The sequence below is a fragment of the Onychomys torridus genome, chromosome 3 (assembly GCF_903995425.1).
Source record: "Onychomys torridus chromosome 3, mOncTor1.1, whole genome shotgun sequence".
NCBI lineage: Eukaryota > Metazoa > Chordata > Mammalia > Rodentia > Cricetidae > Onychomys > Onychomys torridus.
Genome location: NC_050445.1, coordinates 64,730,742 through 64,752,447, shown reverse-complemented (window position 1 = coordinate 64,752,447; position 21,706 = coordinate 64,730,742). Strand labels below are relative to the sequence as shown.

General features: G+C 39.9%; 1 protein-coding gene across 1 annotated transcript in view; it reads right to left on the bottom strand.

Annotated features, from left to right (window-relative positions):
* Samd9l (sterile alpha motif domain containing 9 like) overlaps window positions 1-20,029 on the bottom strand; it is a 30,906-nt gene extending 10,877 nt beyond the window's left edge. Inside the window, exons 1-2 of the mRNA XM_036182902.1 lie at window positions 20,000-20,029; window positions 13,439-13,516 (exon numbers count right to left, since the gene is read on the bottom strand). The gene's annotated coding sequence lies outside the window, so the exon portion shown is untranslated. The remainder of the gene's footprint in view (window positions 1-13,438; window positions 13,517-19,999) is intronic.
* Between the last annotated feature and the right edge of the window lie 1,677 nt (window positions 20,030-21,706).

The following is a 21,706-nucleotide window of genomic DNA, read 5'->3' as shown; positions in this document are numbered from 1 at the left end:
TGTGCTAGAGGACCTGAAAGCCCCCTATGAGATCTGATATGTGTCATATATATGGGATGATTCCTGACTATTTCCTGTAATTGTATGAATAATAAATTTCAGCAGTATGTAAGACAACTCTTTCTGCATACTGAAAGTCAGTAATTATACTAAGAGGTTCTGCAAAAATCTAATAATACCATGAGAATAGCATATAATTCTGATTTCTGAACTGAATCATAAGGACTTTGAGACACTTTATTTATTTTTCTGGACTTACAACCTGCCTTTCCTGATTTTTTTTTGCATCAGTATAGGATGTAGGGGCTCCAGAAATTTGGGTACCTTTTGCTATATGAGGTAGAATCCAATTAATTTTTTTATAAACTGAAATCTCTTGCTTTTTGGATAATTGTTACTTAGCTCTCCCAAAAAATTACTGCAAGCTCTTTATCATGATAATCTTCATTTTCTTCCCATAATGAAGCAATTTCAGTTTTAGTAAAAAGCACTACAATTTATGTTGGGTCCATTCCTATCAACTGATGAAGTCTTAATTTTCCTTTTAAAATCAAACCAGAAACCTTTTCCACAAATGTCTTTAACTTTTTACTCTGTGTGGCAAAAATAGCCACTCCAAGATAGTATCTTCCCTCTGCATTAAAGTTCCTGTAGGGGAATGCATAGAGGGTAAAATAACCAGAATGCATACAATCAAGCTCTGGATCTAAATGATCCACATTAGTATCCTGCAATTTCTTTTCCACCAAAACAAATTCTCTCTCAGCTTCAGCAGATAATTCTCTTGGACTATTTAAGTCCCTGTCACCTTTTAAAGTTTGAAACAAATTACTCAGTTCTTGATTTGTTATTCCAGTAGTAGGCTGTAGATGGGCAATGTCTCCCAACAATTTTTGAAAATCATTAAAAGCCTGCAATTGATCTTTTCTGATTTGTACCTTCTGGGGATGTATTTTTCATAACCCTAATTAATTAATTAGCAATTAATAGTAATTAATAGAATCTTCTCTTCATATTTTTTCAGAAGCAATTTGTAGTCCCAAGCAATGCAAAATTTTCTTTACTTCTTCAAACATTTTTACTAAAGTATCTACATTTGAATCAGCTAGCTAAATATTGTCCATATAATGGTAATTATATATTGAGGATATTGTACACAAATTATTTTCAATAGCTGTCTGACAAATATTGGCACAGAGTGGGGCTGTTTAACATTCCTTGTGGGAGAACCTTCTATTGATATCTCTTAATGGACTGAGAATTATTGTAAGTAGGTACCATGAAGGCAAAGTTTTCTCTATCTTTTTCTTGTAAAGATATAGTGAAGAAACAGTCTTTTAAATCAATAACTATAATAGGCTATCCTTTAGGTAATAGAGAAGGCAGGGGAACCCATTGGCTGAATGACCTTATTAATAGCTTTTAGCTCTGTTACCTTTCTCAATTTTCTAGATTTCTTTTTTAACAAATACAGGAGAATTCCAAGACTGGTTGATTCTTCAGTATGCTGAACATTAAACTGCCCCTGTACCAGCTATTCTAAGACTTGAAAATTTTCTGATGTCAAAGGCCATTGTTCCACCCAAACAGGTTTGTCATTCAGCTATTTTAAAGGTAGGGCTGTTGGTACTTTTGAAATACCAACAGCTGTGTTGCCTTGCTTATGTTCAGCTTGAATGGTCTGTGATTGTCCATGATAGTATATTCTGAAAATTCTCTCAGAAGCATTCTTCACTTTATAGTTTGTTTCTGAGATTGGGTGGATGTTATTCTGAGTATTCCATTGCTGTAGTAAACCATGTCCCCATAAATTCATTGCCATATTATCCACATATGGCTTTGTTTTTCTTCTCTGTCCTTCTGACCTTATACATTCAACCCACCTTGTACTTTGTTTTACTTAGGACAAACTGCCAATTACTATAAGCTGAATATTTACTTCCTGAAGAGGCCAACCTGGATGCCATGATTTTGGTGTAATTATTGTTACATCTGCATCTATGTCTTCTAAACTCTCAATTTCTATGCCATTTACTCATATTGTTAACTTTGGTCTTTGATCATTTATAGAAATTTGCCAAAACTGCTTTATGGTTTCTCCCAAAAGTTTTGTTTTATCTTCTAAAGCAGATCAGCATGATTTTTAACAACAGACAGTAAATCATTAAATCATTTTGTGGAGATTTTTCCCCAATACTGGCAGGAAATAATTGGACTACATTTGATATTGGGCCCTGTGAGAGGCCCAGCCTGGTGTTTCTTGATGGCAAAGGGTTACCCTTCGTCTCCCTTGTTGATCTACATTCATTAGTTCAGTGTTGACCTTTACCATACCTTCTGCATACTCCAGAAGTCTGGGGCCTTCTGTTTGAATTACTTCTAGAATAAACATTATTTCTAGGAACATGTTGAGTACACTCCCTTTTCAGATGACATTGTCTAGCACAATTAAAACACCTAACATTTTGATTTTTCTTCATATTTTTAGAAAGCAATGCTCCTACCCCAGGATCAACATTAGAAGTACGGGGGCCAATATCAATTGTATGTTTGATCCATTTCTTTATGTGTGCTGATCTTTCCTTTAAAGGCTTAATCACCCTTTTGTATTCTTCATTAACATTTTCAAAAACCAAAATTTCAATTAATATTTGTCTAGTGTTTGATCAGATATCATTCTATTTACAGCTGATGTTAATCTGTGTTAAAAAAAAGTCAGTGAAAGCTTCTTTCAGGCCTTGTATAATTTTAGTAAATGATTCAATCCTCTTTCCTGACTCTTCAGCCCTGCCCCAAGCATTGAAGGCTGCTATACATCATAGAATCAGAGTGTTATCATCCAACATTTGCAAATCAGCATACTGACCCTCATTAAAAATTTGGTCTTGGGAAATCTCATGACTTCTAGCCCTACCTTGTTGTTCTAGGGCCCTGGTTTCCTTTATCCAATAAATTCTCCAGTATAACTGAGGACCAGTTTCTAATCCTGCTGAGATTAAATTCTTCCAGTCATGTGGAATGATTTTATTCCTAGTTGTCCATGAATTTAACATCTGTTTTACAAAGGGTGAATGCAAACAATATGAAACTACTGCTTCCTTAAATCTCTTTAAGTCTAACATATCTACGGGATTCCAGTTAACTTATGCATAGCCTTGGGGATGCATATTACCTGGTGGCTGATGTCGAACAGTAACTGGATATATTGAAGTTGGTGTTCTAATAACCTTAGGCCATTCCTCTCCAGTTTCACAATGCAATGGTGTGTTGAATTCCGCCCTAAATTCCTCTGTCTGTGTCTAGGCATTTTTCTTTTTATTCATTAGTATATCATTCCAAGGCCTGCATCCTATTAATCCACTTGTCATATTTAGCATAAAAAAAAGGCTATTATTGATAAGATATTAATTACCATACTGATAGTATATATTATCATTATTATATCAGTGTCAGTTAAATCATTAATCTTCTCATATTCTGATTCTAACTTAAGCCTTCTAAGGTAGCAGTATAGAGAGCCCTAGTACCCTGCATTGTTATGTTCCCATTCTTAATGAAAAAAAAAATTCTTTTCAATATTGTTTAACTCTCTCCTGCTCTCCTACAGGATTTCCCAATATATCAGGAATTCTGTTTACTTTTCAAGGCAAGAGATAGCTAACTGCTATTGTGTAGAAGTCCAGAGGACAGATGCAGCAGAGCCAGCTGGTATGAATCCTCCTTCCTTGTGGTTCTACCACTGGTTGGACACCAATTGTTGTTAATTGTTTTTATTATCTATGGTGGCTGCCCCTTAAGCAGTGACTTAGGCAAGGGCCACGGCCAAAGGGGATTTTGTTCCCTCAGGCACCTGACTCTTTCAAAGCTACTAAGGGAACTTATCTAAGTGTAAAAAATTGATGATTCAATGGTTTAGGTGGAATTCTGCTCACACAGAGAGGCTCAGTAGCAAGTAGCTAAACCTTTCCCTTTGCTGGCATCTTCCAAAAAACCCAACCTCCTTCTCTCAGTCACCACTTAAAAAACACTTGCTACATGTGGTTCCTCCTTACCACTTCCTGTCAGCTACTTGCTGACTCAGCCTCCTGCTTGCAGGGTAATTTTATTTGATCAAACATATTTTGAACTGTTAACAATTCAAAAGCAGTAGGAAGAAATGCAACACACTTTGAAATAATATTCTCCAACAATGACCCAGTTCTTCATCCCATAGGTAATCAACGGCTCACAGAGCACACCTTTGTTTATTGTTACACTACAACAATAGCTAAGAAATGGAGCCAGCCTAAATGTATATCCATAGATGAACAAATTAAAAAACGTGGAACACACATACAAATGAATTTTATTTAGTGGTAAAGAAAAAAATCATTGCATTTATAGGAAAATGGGTGGAACTTTGAGTGAAGTCACCTAGGCTCAGAAAGACACATGCCACATTTTCTCTCATATGAGGAACTTGGATTTTAATTTCTGTAAGGTGTGTGTGTGTGTGTGCGTGCATACATGTGTGTGTGTGTGTGTGTGTACGTACGTGTGTGCATGTGTGTGTGCATGTGCGCGTGTGTGTGTGTGTGTGTGTGTGTGTGTGTGTGCGTGTGTGTGTAAATAGAAAGGGAAACACGAGAAGGAAAGGAGATATTGACAGAGGAGAAGGGGACACAATGGGGAGGTGACAGAACACATGTGACAGGAAAGCGGAGAGAGGGCTACCAGGGGTCCGAGAAACCCAGCAGCAGAGGGACAAGGAGGAACAGGGAGACTGCTGGGGAAGGGAATCAACATAAAGTATATAAAATGCCATCATGAAACAAATCACTTTGTGTGCTGATTCAACAAAACTAATTTTCAAGATATTTAAGAAATGTCTGTTTAAATGATTAATGTATGAACCACTAGTCATAAAGTCTAACAGAATATAAATTTAGCCTAACCATGTTTGGCATTTCTTGCAAAGACTCACTCAGAGTCTCTCTCTTCTCAAAGCCTCACAAGAGAACTAGAGAAGAAGAACTGAGGCTTGAGAATTCAGGGCTGGGATAGGTCAAAGAAGGAAATACGCTAGGGTTGGGTACAATATTTATCAGAATGATTCTCATAGGCTGCAGTCTTCCAGACACCAAGGAGCTTTCACTGGCGTTGACAAATTTGTCCCTGGTTGTCTTAGTGCCTTGAATTCTTTTTGGCTTCAGTCTGAGGTCATAACCAGTTCCAAGCTAACAAGAATCATGAGCAATGGGTACAGAAAACCTTATAAATGGATTTCAGATGATCAACTCTCTTCATTTGGAATGCAGTTGGGTATGGTCTCAGAAGTTCCACGAAACATAGTGTATATATTTTACTCAGAGATTATTGCTTGCCTCCTTTTATTCAATCAGTAAGAAGTTCATGAGTATATATTATATACTAGGAAAGATGTTCAAGAAATTAGTGGTTACCCAAACCTATGGGAAGTATTTTGTAGCTTTGGAGCCTGTCCTGGAACTTACTTTGTTGGCCAGACTGACCTTGAACTCACAGAGTTCCACTTTTCTCTGCCTCCTGAGTGTTGGGATGTAAGGCATGTGCCACCACTTTCCAGATTTCTTTTTTTTTCTTTTTTTTTTTTGGTTTAGTCATACTCTATTTAAAAGGATTAAAAATATAAATCATACATGTTACCCAAGCACATTAAAAATGTTCATAGTAATAAGCTGTGGTAGGTGTAAGACACCAGAAGGGACATTGGACTGGGATATGTAAGGAAGGTGAACTATGAGCAGGAGAAAATGTATGCCTGGCTTATGTGCAGTTAAAGGTGGGAGGGAGGTGGAGAAACATGCCTTGGAGGCTGACTGAAGGAGCTGAGTGACAGTCTACCTAGGCTTCCACAGGTCTGCTTCATAGTCTCAGGAACATGGTATGTATGCTGTAGCACTGGACAATCTCCTCTGAACCAAGGGTTGAGGCATTGGTTTGCTCTGGAGATGTCCAGGACAAAGAAATGCAGACCAGTAGCTGACTCTTTAGCCTGGAGACTGAGGGGACCAGCCCTGGTCATCCTACTTCTTTACATACATCCATAGTGCCCATGTTCTGGTTTGACCCTAGTGTTTCTAATGTTTGGGAGGACTGTGAGACTGTACAGGATGGGAGTGGGCCGATTTGGCAGAAGTAGGTCACTATGAACAGGCCCTTGAAGTTTAATTCTGACCCCTAGTTCCTGCTTTCATCTCTGCCTCCTGGTCCACTGTGGTACAAACAGCTCCTCTCTGCTGTAGACTCCTAATGCCACAAGGTTTTGTCTAAGAACAAGAATCCAAACAAAACTCTGAAACCGTGAGCCAAAATACGCATTCCTTTAAACTATTTCTGTTGGGATTTTGTTAGAACAACAACAACAACAACAACAAAATAAGAAAACCAAAAAAACAAAAACAGCTTCTTCAGTCATTTTTGGTAATACTGAGGAAAGGGGTCTTGTCATACCCATTTATCAGCATCAGATAGCACTAATAGTATAGGCAGTTATTCAATATATTCTTAAAGGTTTTTACCAAAAAGGAGGCTGATTTTAAAAATTGTTCTCCTTTATATGGGACATTGAAAATATAAATCTCATATTATTTTAGACTTTAGTCTGTTGTGGGGCTGAAGAGATGGCTTAGTAGGGAAAGTGTCCCACCAACCACGTACACAGTTGGTCTTTCACTTACGATCCCAGCACTAGGGGAGTGGAGACAGGGGAATCCCGAAGTTTGTTAGTCAGACCATCTAGTTTAATTAGTGTGCCTCAGATGCAGTCAGAGGTCCTGTCTCAGAAGCCAATATGGAAAGTGACTGAAGATACTTGATGTCAACTTCTGACTTCTAAACTCAGGGGCATAAATATGGGCAAGTAAACATACACAAACTTGTATACATAATGATTTATTGAATAAATAGACAATCAAAAACTAAGAATGGAACACTCACTCAACACAGACAAGACTAGCTATCAGCACCTAGAATTACAGTGATTCAAAACTCAGATGCCTAGATACCAGCATAAAAACATAATCAATAATAGCTGGGACAATATGTCTCAACTAGAGTCCAAAAACCCTATTATAGGAGGCCTTGAGAAATGCAATGTAGCTGAAGCAGAAGAAAGGACTTCAAAATAGCTACTTGAGTATGCCCAAGGACCTTAGAGGGGAGATGAATAAATCTTTTAATGAAATCCATGAAAACATGAACAGTGGAATGAAATGAAAGTGGAAATGGAATAATTAAAGAAAACTTAAACTGAGGTAAACCTGGAAATGAAAAATTTAGGAATTCATACAGGAAGCTCAAAGGCAAGTTTCACCAACCAAATACCAGAACTGGAAAAGAGACTCTCAGGCATTGAAGACAAGATAGAAGAAATCAAAACCTTGGTCAAAGAGAATATTAAATATAAAAAATCCAGGTAATATATAAAACACCCAGTAAACTGGGACTCTATAAAAAGACCAAATCTATGAATAATAGGAATAGAATAAGGAAAAGAAACCCAGAAAATGGCACAGAAAATATTTTCAACAAAACTATAGAAAATTTCCCTAACCTAAGGACAGATGTGTCTATCAAGGTATAAGAAGCATATAGAACACCAAATAGATTGGATCAGAAAAGAAATTTCCCATGACATACAATAATCAAAACACTAAATGTACAGAACAAAGAAAGAATGTTAAAAGCTTCAAGGGAAAACACCAAGTAACATATGAATGTAGACCTATTAAAATAATATTCCAGTTCAGTTTTCAATGGAGATTCTAAAAGCCAGAACGACTTAGACATCATAGATGCTGGTCCAGACTGTTATAACCAGCAAAACTTGCAATAACAATAGGAGAAAGACATTCCAATATACAATCAAATATAAGCAGCATCCATTTACAAATCTAGTTCTACAGAAGATGCTAGAAGGTGATTAACCTGAAGAGATTAACCACACCTAAGAAAACACAAGAAATAATCATCTTAGACCAGCAAATTAAATAAAGGGGTGTTGCTCAAATCTTAAATGGTCTTATTAGTAAAAAACCAGAGCCAGATATTGGGGTGAAAGCTGAAAGATCAGAGAAGCAGAATAAGCCAGCCACTAGTTCTCATTCTCTCTCTCTCTCTCTCTCTCTCTCTCTCTCTCTCTCTCTCTTTCTTTCTCTCTCTCTTTCCTGTTTCTTCATGCCTTATATACCTTTCTGTGTCCTGCCATATTACTTCCTGGGATTAAAGACATGTGTCACCACTGCCTGGTTCTGATTCTCTCATGTAGTCCAGTGTGGCCTTGAACTCACAGAGATCCAGGCAGAACTCAACTCTGCCTCCCAAGTGATAGCATTAAAGTCAGGATAGAAACTCAAACAGAGCAGGAACATGGAGGCAGGAGTTGATGCAAAGGCCATGAAGGAGTGCTGCTTACTGGCTTGCTCCTCATGGCTTGCTCAGCCTGTTGGGTTTTTTAAATAGAACCTAGGACCATCAACCTGTGGTTGGCACCACCTATAATGGGGCTGGGACCTCCACCTTCAATCATTAATTAAGAGAATGTCCTGCAGGGTTTTCTAGAGCCTCATCCTATAGAGGCATTTTCTTAAGTAAGGCTCCTTCATCTATGGTGACTCTAACTTATGTCAAATTGGTGTAAAACTAGCTAGCACAAATGGAAATCAACAAACATTGTTCATAGAAAACTCTTAATACCAATGGTCTCAATTCCCCAATGAAAAGATACAGACCAATGTAATGGATAAAAAAAACAGGATTCATCCTTCTGCTATGTCCAAGAAATAAACATTAACATCAAGGATAAATATCACCTCAGTGTAGAAAGATGAAAAATGATATTCCCAGAAAATAGACCCAAGTATTAAGCTGGTATGGTCATTTTAATATCTGATAGAATAGACTTCAAACCAAAACTATTCAGGTGAATTAGGGACAGACACTACATACTCATCAAAGAAAAAAATCTGCCAAATCTATACATTAAAAACAAAGGAATCCTAATTCATAAAAAATACATAACTAAAATCACATATTGACTCTCACACACTAATAGTGGGTGAATTCAATAACCCACTCTCGCCAATAGAAAGGTCATCCAGACAAAAACTAAACAGAAATGTTGGATAACTAACATGATAAACTAAATGGACCTAATGGATAGTTACACAACATTTCAACAAAACAAAAAGAATATACCATCTTTGTAACATCTCATGAAACTTTCTTCAAACTGACCATAGATTCAGACACAAAGCAAGTCTCAACAGATACAAGAAAACTGAAATAATACCCTGCATCCTATCTGACAACCATGGATTAAAGTTTGGATTCAACAACAGAAAGCTTACAGACTTATGGAAACTGAACAACTCTCTACTGAATGAAAAATGGGTCAAGACAGAAATTAAGAAATTAAAAATAGTAGGCTGAGTAAGCTATGGGTAGCAAAACAGAAAACAGTGCTCTTCCATGGCCTCTGCATCATACCTGACTCCAGGTTCCTGTCTTGCCTAAGTTCCTGCCTTGGCATACCTTGGTGATGGTCTGTGACTTGGATCCCTGGCTTTCCTCAGTAATGGACTATGATTAGGATGTATAAGCCAAATAAGCCCATATTTCCCAAGTTACTTTTTGTCACGTTTTTTTTTTTTTAGGGGAACAGAATGCAAAACAAAACAGTGACCCATCAGCTCATTTTTGCATCTAGATAGTTCTAATATGATATTTAGCAAAGAAAATTCACTGCTAAATTACACTTTACATCAACTGTGTTCAACAGGTGTCTATAGAACATTCTGCCCAATGGGCAGAGAAGACATTCTTCTCAACAGTATATGAAGCCTCTCTACAATTATTTTGCACCCTAAGCTACAAACTAGCCTTAATCTTTTCTTGCTATGCTTCCATTCCTCTTCATGGGTTGTGAATAGTTACTCTGTGCCATTATATTTTGAAGCATATAACCCCCCTTCCCCCATTTGATAGCATGCACAGCTAAATTATCATCTTGAGTTTTAGATCCTTTGAAATTTTTAGAACTATAAAATTGTGAGGACTTTTGAGATTTGCATACATTTGCATTATGAGTTGCCTATGAGCTGATAAGGGTCAGGGATGGGAAGTTATGATTTGAATCTGAAGTGTCTCCTACAGCTTCACATGTTTGCACACCAGTTCCTAGCTGGTGGAACTGTTTTGGGAGACTGTGGAATATTCTGGGAAAGGGGCATAACTGGCAGGTATATGGCCAGAGTGGGGGAACTAGAGATTATAGGCAGCCTCCCCAAGGTCTTTTCTTCCTGATCTGCTGTTGCTGATCCTGAGTCTTCAAGATCCTGTGGCTATGATTCTAGAGGACCAGTCCCTTCACAAGCCACAGATGGGGTAGATGTTTGGGAGTGCCAACTCAAGGCCCTGGATGTGTGCCTGGGTGGTAGCCACTCTGGTTAGTTCAGGCCTCTGGGAACCCCCCCCCCCTTCAGGTGAGGGGAGAAGCCAGCACTCTCACACCACACCCATGGTGAGGAGTGAGGTCAACTTCTCTGCTGAGGGGGGAGGCTCTCCCTGAACCAGCAAGGGTCAGGGCCAGCTTGGTGTGGCCATAGTATTTCAACACAGGGTTTGCATGGGCTTCCACATGGGCAATTGATATCAACACCAATCACAGCTTCAGCAGCTTGGGCCTGGATGCCACCTGGGAGGCGACAGTACAGGTCTCTCAGATCAGCATGGGCCAAGCAGTAGCTTGGTCCCTGGTCTCCAATATGGCCCTACATAACATCCCAGATTCCAAGTAGTCACTTGGCCTTCAAGGCCATAGAAGACACAGATATCAACACAGACCCTGACTGCAATAGGACCACAGACCCAGACATAATACTTGGCAGCAGCCCGGGGCCCAGTTGACATCATGGCCCTAGGTAGCAACACAGGCAACTCAGATTGGCATGGCTCTGTCAACACCATGCCCCTTGGAACCCTACATGGCCACAGGTGGCAGCCAAGAACATGGGCATCCATGTGGCTATGTGAAACACAGGGGCAACTCGGGCCATGGATATCTACACAGACTCCAGCTATGGTTAGACCATGGTCCTTGGCAGCAGCCCAGGCTTGGATGTCACTATGGCTCTGGGTGGTAGCACAGGTTACTCAGATTGGCATCACCGGATTGTAGGGTGGCCCTCAGACATCAACATGGTACCAGGAGGTGGCCCAGGTCCTGGGCATCTGTATTGTCTTTGGTGGTAACAGGAGCCATGAACATCAATACAGGCTGCAGATAGGGTAGGGTCATGGACCCAGACATGGATCCTGGCAGCAGCCCAGGTCAGGATATCACTATGGACCAGGGTGGTGAACAGGTCTCCCATGCCATTGTGTTCCTCATTGTAACCTTCACCTCTTCAGATCTGCTGCTCGCCACAGAACATGAACCATTCCATTCTGCCCCCTCTCTCTCCTACCTCATCATATATATTTATTCACCATAATAGTACCCAACTTCTCAGACTCTGGGCAGATCTATGGTTTCTCCTGGGCACCCAGAGCAGGCAGCCTCAAGTGGGTATGTCCACTCTCCTCACTCTTATTCACTTTAGAAGAACTATTTAAATGTGAAAATATTTGATCTAGATATACTATTTCTGTCACATAAAAGAATGAAAGTACAATGTACAATGAAGTTTTCTATATACATATATTTGATATGGCAGAAATCACAACAGACAAGTTAACAAATCAGCCAAGATATCCAATCTCTCACAAATGGATAAAGAATACTGTCTTAGGGTTTCTATTGCTGTGAAGAGACACCAGTCCCACTGCAACTCTTATAAATAAAAACATTTAAGTGGAGCATACAGTTGAGAGGTTTAGTCCATTATCATCATGGAATGACATAGTGGCACACAGGCAGACATGGTGCTGGAGAAGGAACTGAGAGTCCTACATTATGACCAACAGGCAACAGGAAGTGAACCATGACACTAGATATCACTTGAGCATAGGAGACCTCAAAGCCTGCCCCCAGAGAGACACACTTCCTCCAACAAGGCCATACTTCCTAATAATGCCAATTACTATGAGTGTATGGGAGCCAATTACATTCAAACTATCGCAAATATTATGTGTGTGCATGTGTGTGTGTGTGTGTGTGTGTGTGTGTGTGTGTGTGTGTGTGTATTATGCAGCCACAAAACAACATTAAGCCAGTTGCAGAAAATGGATAGAACTGGAGATGGGTAAATTAAGCAAACTTAAGTCAGAAATATCATGGAAGAAAGGCACAGTAGGGAAAGGCTGTCCATCTCATGTCTGTCAGGAAGCAGAGAGGAGAGGGAATCAGAGAGGAAGAGTCTGATAGATGAAATAAACTCTTCAAAGCATGCCTCTACTAATACTCTTCCTGTAACTAGGTCATTTCTTTAGTTTCTGCCATCTTTCAATAAAGCTATCAAACCACAAATCTTTCAATGGATTAATCTATGCATTAGTTCGGAGTCTGAATGATTAATTCCCTTTTCATGATGTAGCTTGTCTGTACATTGTGGGGACCAAGCCTTCAGCACATGAGCCTTCAGGGGATATTTTATATCCAAGCCACAACATACAACAACCTTCATAAACCCCAAGAGAACTGTGCTGAGGGAAAAAGCCAACCCCTAATGCCACAATCTGTTCACTTCCACTTAACATGTAAACTTGAAATGCAAGGTTATAATAATGGACAGCAGATTAGAAGCTACTGGAGTTAAGGAAAGAAGGAGTATGAAGAGTGAATGCAGCGAGAAAGACCCATAAGAGAGGTGTCTGTGTTTCAGCGTTTGTGTTGAATGTACAAATGTCAATGTGAAGGTGTACTGTAGTGTTGACAGACTTTACATTAGGGAACTTTAACAAAAGGTATATAGATCATATGATTATTTCTTACAACTGCATGTGGATGGTGTGATTGCAGATGAAAGTTGAATTTTAAAAAGCAATGCAAAATTAGAAAGGCATACATTAAAGAGAAAACATTTAAAATTAAACACAATGAAATACTGAGTATCAAAACTTGAAACAGTAACAACAATGTGTATGGAGCTTATAAGCTAAATACTTTTATAAAAATAAAAGAATGACTGATAATTTAATGCGTTCAAAGTGCAACACAGTAAAGACAGGAAAAAAAAGAGTTAAAAGAAGTTTAAAGAGAAAAGTAGAAAACACAGTCACAATGGAGATACGTAACAAAATCCCAAAGTGGTACTCAATTAAAGGTGATAGAATTGACACACATGTGGAAGAATCCATCAAGAATAAAATAGTGATAGAGGAACTTACCAGATGCTAGAAAAATTAAGTGAATCAGAGGATATTTCAACCAACTTTATATGGACAAGCTTTGAGATTTGAGATGAAATATATGACTTACCAAAACTGACTTGAGAATCAGGGAAAGGAGTCTCACTGCCCAGTGTAAGGCAGATCACAGGGGTCACTGATGTTCCCACTATAGTGACAAGAAACAAGAATAATGAGTTTAGAAAGCTTAGACTTTTGAAGTTATGTACCTGAAGACAGCCAACATGATGGGAGCATATTTAAGTTCCAAGGATGGAAAGGTCTCTTCTTAGGTGAACTAGGGGCAATTTGCTGATTCTGGGTTGGAGCTGAGGACAAGATAGGACTAGTTGGAGAATAACAAACCAGTGGGGCTTTTGACAGCCATATGGGTGGATGAAATAGATCAGGACCTCGCAGTTCCAAAATCTTAACCAGTTGCAGACATTCAAAATTAAACTGCATGGATGTAATAACACATGCCAACCAGAATGGCTGGCACTGAAACCCCAAATGTTGGTGAAAGCATGGAGTGAATGGGGGTTTGGAATGTGTTGGTATAAACACAAATTGTTTCAGCTAATCTGGAAAACAATTAGAATGCTTTTATCAAATTAAGTATATACTTACCTTATAAATCAACTATTTTGGTGGGGAAAAAAAGGACAGAATGGTTGTATCAACAAGGACAGAGATAGCTCTGACACATACAAGAGGGAGTCAACTAAAGCATCAACGTAGAGAACACATTCTATGAGTGTATTTCCCTGAAGTTCAAGGACACACAGAGTTAACCTACTACAGTAATTTCTGCTTAGGGGTGTGTTTTCTGGAAACGGGAACAAGGACTCTGAATGTAGGAAGTTACATAAATGAAATTATGGAGAAACATCAGAACTGTATCATGGAGAGGAGCTCATGTCATATAAATCACACTTCATTTAAAAAGCCACAGATACCTCTAAAATAGGTAATCTAAAATAAATGATGAAATAAACAGAAGACTAAAATAAAATGGAGGCTGCATAGAAACAAGACTATTGTGTGTTCTAAAATTGAGTGTAATGACTAGTTCAAGTCTAGGTATTCAAGTCTTACAATTTTATCAAACAGTATTTCTACATCAGATTTCAGGACTAGCTTTGATTTGTTTATTCCACTCACAGTTAATTTGGAATATTGTTTGTTGAGTTGGAAGCTCCACCTCAGCCCCGTTCCTCCCTCTCCAAACCCTGTCCCCACCCCAGAAAAAAAAAGACTGCCTAAAGTCCAAGCTCCTCCCCAGAGCTCAAGACTACACCTACAGGATATTGAAGCCCCTGTTTCTAGACCTGCCAGGTGATTTCAACCCTCATCAGCTCTGGGGAGAGGGCTAGAGAGTCACTCAGGAATGCTTTGCTCAGATTAAACCTGGTCCTTTAGTTTTTAATTCAGCTTGATCTGGCTTACTGCATCTGTAAAGAAACCTACTCAAAAATACCTATCACTTTGGTGCTGAGCCCAGGTAGAATTAAGCATTCCCTACCAGTCCTCTGGCCATGTGGGAAGCCACTCTTCCTTTTAAACTGCCCTCCTCTAGACAGGATGGACTTTTGGCTCCTGTAAATCACTCATTTCCAGGATCTCTTCTGACTTCTGGACTACCTGCCAGACTCCTGTAGCGCCGGGTAACCCCAGCCAGTTTCCGGAGCAAGGACAGTCTCTGCTCCATGGGACCCTTTGTACAGGAGATGTTCTGCAGAGACATTCCTCACATGGCTCTCAGCTGTAGGCTTGTAGTTCCCCATGTGGTTCTACAGCCTTTGGTTTCCAGTAGAAGGCTTGTAAATGCATGGCTACTGGTCCAAGCCCCATCCTTAGACACCTGTGGGGTGTCTGTTACAAAATTTATCCAAACTGGGGCTGTCTCACAGTGTATGACAGTTTGAGCTTCCTCAACCAGGGTTTATTATCTTTGCACTCCCAACCTTTTCCTGTTCACTGTTTGTCTGCCCTTTGCTCCTCTCCCCCGACTCTGTTCTCTGTTTGTCTGCCTACCTGCTTCTCAAATCTTTGCCCCAAGATGACCTTTAGCTCTTTCATTCTCCCCATTTTCCTGATAAACTTCTCTTCACTAACTCTGCTTTCCTGATGTGTTCTCTTGGCAGGGCCTGACAAAGGGTGCCTAGCTTGTCTTTATTCACCAGGCTTTCCTGGTGTTTGCTCAGGCCATGTGGGATTATTCCCACAACAGACATGTTCTCTTTGCCTGCTCCTGTCTGCACTTCCACCATACCATGCTGGAATTCTACCCATCCCCACCACAACAGATCCACTCTCTTTGTCTCTCTGTTCACTACCCTCCCCCAACAGCCTGGGAGATTCACAACTTAAGCCTGGTGTATTCTCCATGTGGCTCCAGCTCTTTTGACCTGCAGACCCACATTCCAAAGTCTCTGTAGCTCAAATTCCTCACTGCTAAGAAATCTTTAATTCTCATGTGTAGTTAGTTGTTTTTGTTCTTTTGGAGGGGCCTGCTACCCAGCTTCCACATAAATGATACAGAGAGGCTTATTCTTAATTGTAAATGCCTAGCCTTAGCTTGGCTTGTTTCTTGTCAGCCTTTCTTAACTTAAATTAGCTCATCTACCTTTTGTCCCTGGCCTTTTACCTTTTTCTATTTCTGTATATCTTTCTTTTACTCTGTTGCTGGTTGTGTAGCTGGGCGGCTGTCACCTTGCATCCTCCTCCTTCTCTTGCTCCTTTATCTCTTCTTTTCTTCACTTGCTCTTTCTTCTTTTTTCCTTCCATATTTCTCCTTCTATTTATTCTCTCTGCATGCCATCCCTGCCTATTCTTTCTCCTTCCTCACTATTGACCATTTAATTCTTTATTAGACTATCAGGTATTTTAGACAGGTGAGGTAACACAGCTTCACAGAGTTAAACAAATGCAACATAAAAGAATACAACATATCTTTACATCATTAAACAAATTTTCCACAGCATAAACAAGTTTAACACACTTAAAAATAATATTCTACAATATCCATGGTTTCTTACATGCTACTATTATTGTAAATTCTTATTTCAGGATTTTTAAGTTGCTCATCTGACATTGTTTCCCATGGAAAGTTTTGGCTTTCTGTTAAAAATATCCTGTCTATTTTATGTGTAAGGATGAATATGTACCTGTATGTTTACTTTAGGCTCAGTTGGATGTATAAATGTATGTGGCCTCTGCATGCTTATTTCTGACTGGTCTTGGATGCCTGAGTTTATGTGTTCTGTGTGTCAGCCATTGCTATTACAACTAGCTGCCTGGGCTCAGAATTAGCCTCTGAGATTTTTGGCCACTGAATCTGATGTCATGACAGAAAGAGTTATTTTATGCTGTTCTACCTAATTTTTAAAAAGCAGCTAAGGCATTGGGTATGGTTAAAAATCTGTAACAAAGAGTCAACTTAAAACTTATAACTCCAAATTGGAACTTCTCTAAAAAACAACATGTGGTTTGCCATCATTTTAATTAAATGTAGGTTGGTGGGCAGCTACCCTTTTGATTAAGGTTGGAGAAGAGGGAGGTCATATGACTTCACTGCCATCTTGAAAAAAGTTAACCACTTGGGGATTCTGCTGGAGTATCCACTACAGATAAGCACTGGAGGGCTCCTGTTGCAAATCACCCTCTGGAGCGATGGAAGGACTTTCTACTGACACTTGGAGGAGAACCAATCTGGTGTTGGTGTGGGCCCGGGGTTCTGCTTATGTCTTTCCTCAGGATAATAAAATTCCTCATTGGGTTTCTGAGCACTGAAGGCACCCTGTGGTTGCAGCTGAAGCCCAACATGGCAGAGACCTATTGGGCCTTCATGAAAAACTCTCTCCTCCCGATGCCAATGGGGACTGAAAACCCAATATGTCCAGCTTTGGCAAGCATTAACATAAGTCTAGGAAATGCAGCCATGTAGTTGGATTCTCCAGAAGGTAATGTATGGTAACTGCTTTTTCAAGTATGTTTGAGAACGTGTCACCCAGACACCTAGGAGAGTAAGGGTAACACTAAAGATCACTGACCTCCATTTATTAACAGTAGCATGCCAGCTAAGCATTTTCATTCTCACAACCCTATTCAAGTTGGAGTAGTACCTACTTCTTAGGAGTGGCTCTGTGCAACATTTTTTGGCCTCCTGAAATTCATTTAGCCCCCTTTGAAGATACCTTGTAATTTGTGAGTCTGAATGTAGCCATTATGAGACCATTAGATCTGTTCCTTGTGAACTGCCTGTTTTTTCTTTATGGTTCTTAGTTGTTCTTTTGCAGAGCTACCAGGTTAAGTCATGCTGGGATCAAGAACAATGGGCCTTGGCGGTTCATGTTCCTGGAGTTGTGTCCATGCCAATGGATACCCACATGCTCCAGAAGAGAATTTGACATCGCTGCTGCTGTTGTTGCTGTTATAACAGTGGCAACCAATGCTACTACTGTTTCTGGGATTGCCATTTCACAAATGGTTACTACAGCTAGCACAGTGGAGACCCTGGCAGCAAAAGTAGCTACCAAGTTAATTAATCTTTCATTCTATTGGGCATGACAAATTTAAATCAATAGTTATATACATTTCAATTGGCTTGAAAGCTATAAATTTACAAACTCAAGTTCCATTTGCTCTCGGGATACCATTTTACAAGGACTCCAGTTTGCAGTAAGGCTTGTTAAGGAAGGGAATGGCACAGTTGCCTTTAGCCTACTGGCTATAGGTGGGTTAAGACTTCTGTTGGTCTTTTCTGTGTCAAACACACAGATTGCAAGCCCAGTGCCATTTAGAGATCTTTGGCAAGTTAACTCTACAGCTCTCACACAATTGAGCCTATATGATAACGAATATTCAGAGACAGGTAATTCCTGGGGGGGGGCACTCACCAACCTAAGACAGAATGCCTGTGTGGCCTGGACAGGTATCTCCATGATGGGTAAGGTGACCTGCTGATGTCCCATGCAACCTAAGTCAGAAGCTCATTTTTTTTAGTAAAAGGGGGGGCCCTGTAGGTCCCTGGCCCCCATTTTGGGTAACTGTTACATTGCTTGCTGACCTTGACCTTGATATCTTCCTTATGCTAATTCTCTGCAAGATTCCACACTCCTGAATGCTTAAGGAAAGCTCCTTGTCTGTGTATCCAGCATATTGGGCATTAACAGCTTAGATGCAAGATTGTAAAACATCGGAAGTGGGGTTGGGGACTTAGCTCAGTGGTGGAGTGCTTGCCTAGCAAGCACAAGGCCCGAGGTTCAATCCTCAGCTCAAAAAAAAAACAAAACAACAAACAACAAACAAAACAAAACAACAAACAAAACAAAACAACAAACAAAACAAAACAACAAAAAACAAAACAAAACAACAAAAACAAAACAAAACAACAAAAACCAAAACAAAACAACAAAAAACCAAAAACCAACAAACAACAAAACAAAACAAAAAACCCAACAACATCAGAAGTGGACTTCTGCCATCCAGGGTTCTATCATTGTGCTGTAAGCCTGTGTTTAAGATCTCTTCCCTCCTTCAATAAATGGCATTCGGCATTCAAAAAAGAAGAAGAAGAAGAAGAAGAAGAAGAAGAAGAAGAAGAAGAAGAAGAAGAAGAAGAAGAAGAAGAAGTAGGAGAAGGAGAAGGAGAAGAAGGAGAAGAAGAAGGGGTCAAGATCATGATGGGAAAACTCACAGAGACAGCTGACTGGTGCTAGCTGGAGCTCACTGACTCTGGACTGACAGCTCGGGAACCTGCATGGGACCGAACTAGGCCCACTGAATGTGGGTGACAGCTATGTGGCTTGATCTGTTTGTGAGGTCCCTGGCAGCAGAACCAGGACTTATCCTAGGTGCATGAACTGACTTTTTGGAGCCCATTCCCTGTGGTGCAATACCTTGCTCAACCTTGATACAATGGGGAGGGGCTAGGCTCTCCTTCAACTTGGTATGCCAGACTTTGTTGACTACCATGAGAGGCCTTACCCACTCTGAGGAGTGGATAGGGGCAGAGTGGGAGGGAGGTGAGGAGGTGGGAGAAGGAAAGGGAGGAGGAACTGGGGTTGGTATGTAAAATGGAAAAAAATTAATAAATAAATATATTTTAAAATAAAGAAAAAAAAGTTTGGAGTGGACCCACTGAGCAGACATCAGGTCACCAAGATATTTTTGGTTAGGATTGGTTTCTGTATGATAATTCCTGTACTGTCCCAAAAACAAGGTTTATGAAAGATAGGATTTAATACAATGCTGGTTTAATGAGGTATTAAACTGCACATCCATGCAATCATTTACAGGGATGTATCTTGCTGGCAACCAGATTTTTGTAATATAAGAGTAACCCCCTTGGTATTGATTGTACAATAAATTGTTTACACTGTTAAAATTGGGTTTTGCTTTCTAGACATACTAAACTTCTTATACCTAACAGATAATGATCCCCTCATTCTCAAATGCTTCAGAGATCCATGAATTTGACATTTATTAAAAAAGCTGTTCATGCTAGATAAATGTCAGCACTCTATCCCCTCCAAGGAAGATGGATGGCCACAAAAGAACTTCTACTTGGAGCTCACTTTAATGTAGCAAAGCCAGACATGGAAATGTGTAGCATGAATCTTAAAAGGTCTTATTAATCAAAACAAACCTGGAGCCAGGTATTGGGGTGAATGCTGCCAGATCAGAGAAGCAGAACAAGACACAGCCACCACACCTCTCCAATTCTTCAGCTGATCCTGTTTCCTCACACTGGAAGCCTCTGTGTCCTCATCCGAATGGATCTCAGCTGAACACTTACCTACTGAAGAGGCCAACTTGGATGCCAAAATTCTGGTGCAATTATGTTCATATCAGCACCTGTGTCTACCAGACCAGACAACAAAACATTGTTTATTCTTATTGTTAATTTTGGTCTTTGTTCATTTATAGAAGTTTGCCAAAAATTTTTCTTTATGGTTTCTCCTAAATATTCTGTTCTCTCTGTCTCAGCTGTTCCATCATCCTGAGCAGCCTGTTTTATTCTAATAGTTATTGGGTAATTTTAATTGCTCTGAGCAGTGGTTGCTTCTATGAATGCAGGAAAGGCCTGAACTGGATTTGCTGTGGGTGCCTGCCTGAGGCCCCTCTGGGAGCTTCCCAAAGACCAAGGCAAAGGATTACCTTGTCTATCCCTTGTTGAACTACAATTGTTGGTCCAATGTTTACCCTTACCACACCTTCTACGTACTCCAGAAGGAAGGGGCATTCTGTTGCCATTGTTCCTTGAAGAAACATTGTTTCTAGGAATGCCCTGTTTTCAGTCCCTTTTCAAATGACCTTGCTTTCCACATCCAAAAACATCTGAAATTCCCTCAAACCTCTTGAAATTGCTTCTACTACCCACATATTATCATGATCATGAGCCTCAACATTAACCATGTCTCTAATCCAATCTTCCAAGGGTGCAGATCTTGCCTTTAATGGCCTGATTATTCTCTTGCATGCTTCATTTGCATTCTCAAAAGCCAAAGATTCGATTATTATCTGTCTAGCTTCTGAATTTGGGACCATACTCTTTACTGCTGAAGTCAGTTGTTGTGGATATCGCTCTGTGTAATAAAGTTCTGATTGGCCAGTGGCCAGGCAGGAAGTATAGGTGGGACAAGAGAGAAGAGAATTCTGGGAAGTAGAAGGCTGGGGAGAGACACTGCCAGCTGCCGCCATGACAAGCAACATGTAAAGACACCGGTAAGCCACAAGCCATGTGGCAAAGTATAGACTAACAGAAATGGGCTAAATATAAGAGTAAGAGCTAGACAATGGTAGACCTGAGCTAATGGCCAAGCAGTTTAAATAATATAAGTGTCTGTATGATTATTTTATACATGGGTTATGGGACCGCAGGGGCTTGGTGGAACCTGGAGAGAAGCTTTCCAACTACAGTCATTGTAAGAAATCTGTGAAAGATTCTTTTGGGCCCTTTATAACCTTTGTAAATGACTCAGTTTTCTTTCCTGGTTCCTCAACCCTGTCCCATGCATTCAAGGCTGCCATTCGACATAGAATTAGGGTTTGGTTATCATATAAACATTGTCTTTGTATTTCAGCATATTAGCCTTCTCCAACAAGCTGATCCTGGGAGATTTGCAAACATATAGCCCTCCACTAACTTTCTATGGTTTTAGCCTCATTTCTGAACCACACGCACCATTGCAACTGGGCCCTGGGTTTGAGGACAGCATTTACCAGCTCTCTCCAGTCCTGTGGAATAATCTTATTGCAAGTTGACCAGGAGTTTAACATTTGCTTTACAAATGGGGAGTACATGCCATAAGATACTATTGCCTCCTTAAACCTTCTTAAATCTAACAGTTCA